The sequence below is a fragment of the Rhincodon typus genome, chromosome 17, assembly GCF_021869965.1.
Source record: "Rhincodon typus isolate 14 chromosome 17, sRhiTyp1.1, whole genome shotgun sequence".
NCBI lineage: Eukaryota > Metazoa > Chordata > Chondrichthyes > Orectolobiformes > Rhincodontidae > Rhincodon > Rhincodon typus.
Window position 1 is genome coordinate 35,459,247 of NC_063348.1, and position 4,979 is coordinate 35,464,225.

At 43.2% G+C, this 4,979-nt stretch overlaps 1 protein-coding gene across 2 annotated transcripts in view; it reads left to right on the plus strand.

Moving 5' to 3' along the window:
- The window catches only part of LOC109933402 (dickkopf-related protein 3), a 72,418-nt gene that overhangs the window by 32,821 nt on the left and 34,618 nt on the right, over positions 1–4,979 (plus strand). The window lies entirely within an intron of this gene.

Genomic DNA, 4,979 nt, shown 5'->3' on the forward strand with positions numbered 1-4,979 from the left:
TTTGTCTGTCCTTTTTTATCGATACGCCACTTAATAACAGGGGTGTTTATTTAACATTACATTTGTGCTAATAAAATGATTTACTCCTTTGGAAAATTTCTCGTATCAACATTCTTTTCAAAGGTTTTAGTATGTTATCATTCCCAAATCTGAAGCTCAAGGAACTCAAATTCTCAACTTTGACCCAATCCTTTTTACTCAGAGTTGAAGTAGCATTTTAGCCAGTCTATTTCACAAGCATAACAAGGTGTAGAGCTGGATGAACACAGCAGGCCAAGCAGCATCAGAGGAGCAGGAAAGCTGACGTTTCAGGTGTAGACCCTTCTTCAGAAATGGGGGAGGGGAAGGGGATTCTGAAATAAATAGGGAGAGAGGGGGAGGTGGATAGAAGATGGATAAAGGAGAAGATAGGTGGAGAGGAGACAGATAGGTCAAAGAGGCGGGGGTGGAGCCAGTAAAGGTGAGTGTAGGTGGGGAGTTAGGGAGGGGATAGGTCAGTCCAGGGAGGACGGACAGGTCAAGGGGGCGGGATGAGGTTGGTAGGTAGGAGATGGGGGTGGGGCTTGAGGTGGGAGGAGTGGAGAGGTGGGAGGACAGGTTAGGGAGGCGGGGATGAGCTGGGCTGGTTTTGGGATGTGGTCGGGGGAGGGGAGATTTTGAAGCTTGTGAAGTCCCCGCCTCCCTAACCTGTCCTTCCTCCCACCTATCCCCTCCTCCCACCTCAAGCCCCACCCCCATCTCCTACCTACTAACCTCATCCCGCCTCCTTGACCTGTCCGTCCTCCCTGGACTGACCTATCCCCTCTCTAACTCCCCACCTACACTCACCTTTACTGGCTCCAACCCCGCCTCTTTGACCTGTCTGTCTCCTCTCCACTTATCTTCTCCTTTATCCATCTTCTATCCGGCTCCCCCTCTCTCCCTATTTATTTCAGAATCCCCTTCCCCTCCCCCATTTCTGAAGAAGGGTCTAGACCCGAAACGTCAGCTTTCCTGCTCCTCTGATGCTGCTTGTCCTGCTGTGTTCATCCAGCTCTACACCTTGTTATATCAGATTCTCCAGCGTCGGCAGTTCCTACTATCTCTATTTCATAGACAGTAGACTGTCCAATACACACAATTGAAACACTTTGCCACCAATGCATTCATCACTGGGCTGAAACGTCTTGTGACCAACACAATGGCTTTTGTTTGCTTTGTAACTGCATCTTCCTCTGAATCCTCCACTTCACATTTGGTTTTGTGTATGATAGCATTTAGGACAGTTCGTGGTCTTGTGATACTTTGAATTGAACCTGAAACATCAATTGACTACATTATGAACATTTCTGGGGTTCATTTACTTATTGCAACTCCAAAATCCACATCACTTATCAAAATTATCAACAGTACTTTTGAACTCATTTCTATTTGTTACAATTCTCCTTTTATACTGTTGACTACAACCCGTATCTAAATGGTTTTGCCAATTTGTTAACAGTGTGCCCTCCATTTTGTGTTGTACCATTGATTGCTGCCTTTGAGCTATGGATGCTGGTGGGAAGGAATGCTTTCCTTGGACATTTTCTTAGAGTTTCCAACATTTGTTCTAGCAGTGCGTATTCATCTACTAATTTAAATTGCATCAAAACTGCCCATTCTTGATATTTTGGCACAGTCCAATAACTTAATTGCCAGCACAAATTGGGGATTTTCCAAATGACATTTCTGCAGTCTAGCATACAACCTATTGAATTCCATGATGTAAACTTCCATAATACTGTCATCAGTCTCTTCAAATTTGTCAAAACCTGATCACACCTGACAAGCAGTCAACGATCAGTTTTCCTACAAATTTTATTGATGTGAGTTAACAATCTGTCCAAATTTTCATCTGTGTTAAAATTACCAGGCTCTAATTCCAAAATGAAACTCTGTATGGAAACAAAATTGCTCATATTGTCTTTGGCAAAGAAGTAACCCAGGTCCACATTATAACTTAATTCTTCCACGGGTTGTAAGACTCATTTTCAGAGAATACAGGTGGGTAATCATATGCAAACTTTACATTTTGATTCAACCATCCTATGCTACCAACATTTTACTCCAAATGATAACTGTCTTTAAACAGCATTGAAGCCCAAACTTTTACGAGGTATATTTCAGTTAACCACAGTCCATAAAACTCACCCTGTATTGATAACGAGATCGCTTTATTTAAACAACCAATTCAAACCCAATTACCTCTTAATTAGAATATCCATTATCTGTTCGCTCATTCCATGAGGTCCTAGGCATTTCTTCAAACCATATTAGATGATAACATGAACAGCACAGGAGAACAAAATACTTATTCATGATTGTATTCTGTTCCTACAACCCTGTAAAAGTATTAATGAAGCAGATCATTAACAGAGGCTTGAAACAATTGACAACATTTAACCTTGCGCAAATAAGTACTGAAACAGGGCTCTGTTGTGGCACAGTGGTAGTGTTCCCTACTCTTGAACCAAAAGGCCCAAGTTTAAGTCCCACCTGCTCCAGAGGTGTGTAATTACATCTCTGGACATGTTGATTGGAAAACTAAGTTAAATGAAACATTGACAAAAGGATCACTGGGGGGGGAAAAAGAACTTATTATAATGTCATAAAGATATAAATCAAGCAAACTCAACATTTCCAGTCCTAAAGAAGAGTAATACCCAAAACATTGACTTCGCCTTTCCTCCAAATGCTGCCTAGCTTGCTGTGTTCTTCCAGCCTCCTGTTTGTCAACATTGCTTTGCACCTGTGTTTACACTCACACAATGTTTTTATAAGAATCTGTGCTCTCAATTTTCCAAAAGCTTCCCAAATCCAGACTTTGGTTCATGACTCCTCATGGAGAAGCTGGCCCAACTCCATGAAATGGGCAGTGATTAGGAGATGGCAAATCTCACAATGGAGCCAGTCAATTCAAGTGTGGAGGGTGTGAACACACTACTTGCATGTTTATTGAGCATCAATAAAAACTGGTGGCAATGAGAATGGAATGGGAATCTCAGCAAATTTGCAAATTTTAAATGGCTTTGGAGCCATAGAATCATAGAGTCATATATCATGGAAACAGACCCTTTGGTCCAACTAGTCCACATTGACCATGTTCCCAAACTAAACTAGTCCCATCTGCCTGCATTCTGCCAATATCCCTCCAAACCTTTCCTATTCATGTATATCGAAATGTCCTTTAAATGTTGTAACTGTATCTGCACACCACTTCCTCTGGTAATTCATTGCACACACAAATCACTATATAAGAAAAAAGTTGCCCCTCATGTCTTTTTTAAATCTTTCTCCTCTCACCTTAAAAATATGCCCCCTAGTTTTAAACTTTGGGAAAAGACCTCTGCTGTTCACCTTATCTATGCCCCTCATGATTTAATAAACTTCTATAAGGTCACCCTTGAACTTCCTACACTCCAGTGAAAAAAGTCCCAGCCTATCCAGCCTCTCCTTATAACACAAACCCTCCATTCCTGGCAACATCCTGGTAAATCTTTTCTGAACCTGCCCAGTTTAATAACATCCTTGCCATAACAGGGCGACCACAACTGCACACAGTAGTCCAGGAGAAGCCTTACCAATGCCTTGTACAATCTCTCAAAGGGCTGGGCAATGACGGTAATTTTGCTGAATGCCTCCTTAACCATGCTATCTACATGTTGCAATATTCAAAGAATTATGTACCAGAACTCGTAGATCTCTCTGTTCTACAACATTACCCAGGGCCCTTCCATTAACTGTAACATGGCCTGCCCTTGTTTGTTTTATCAAAATGCAACACCTCACATTTGTTGAAATGAAACTCCGTCTGCCACTCCTCAGGCCATTGACCCAATTGATCAAGATCTCTTCATAATCCTAGATAACCTTCTTCACTATCCACTATACCACCAATTTTGGTGTCATCTGCAAAGTTATACTCCTACATTCTAATCAAAACCATTTATATGACAGTGGACCCAGTACCCACACCCGTGGAACACAGCTGGTTACAGGCCTCCACCACAGTCCCCCTTCTCAGCCCACTCTTCTACAGACTCTGTGGAAATCTGGCCCTTTCGATTTCTCTAGAGGGTGCATTGATAATATTCCACTAGAGTGAATGGGGACTAACTTCATAATTACTGTTATTCACGCTCACTGACAGCAAGAAGCTAATTTTAAATTTACTGGCTCTCAAACATTATGATCAAAACACCATAGATTTCAGATATATTTAGGTTTGTTTATTATTATTTCAGTTCTGTATTAACTCAATCATTATGATGTATTTCACTAACTGAAATTTTAAAATGAAAACACAAATACAGAACATTTACATTTTGTTGCCTGTGAGAAGACTTCAGCGTGATTGCTTGCTATGTAGCATTCCGCTTAACTTGTTACCAGATTCAGACTCACATCGGGAAAGGTTTGCGTTGCAAACTCCTTCCATATTACCTCCAATGCACTACCTATTACTGTCAACTTACTACATACTATTGCTAACTCCCTATCTATTATTGCCAAGCCACTATCTATCACCGCGAAACTGTGCAGGTGTAAACTCACTATGTGCTGCTAGAATGTGGCAACATTTTCCTGCAAACTCGTTCCTGTAAAGTTTTTGTTACCCTGTGCCTCTTGGAGAGGTAGCACACGGAACGGTGAGTGAAGCCGCTGATTGGCGGAGCCCAGAGGAACCCGGAGGTGCGAGACTCCCGGGGATCGTGAACTAGAGACAATGCAGTGGAGAGAGTGAGGGAGGGGAGGTGCAGGGGCTGCAGCGGAGAGGGTGAGGGAGGGGAGGTGCAGGGGCTGCAGCGGAGAGGGTGAGGGAGGGGAGGTGCAGGGGCTGCAGCGGAGAGGGTGAGGGAGGGGAGGTGCAGGGGCTGCAGCGGAGAGGGTGAGGGAGGGGAGGTGCAGGGGCTGCAGCGGAGAGGGTGAGGGAGGGGAGGTGCAGGGGCTGCAGCGGAGAG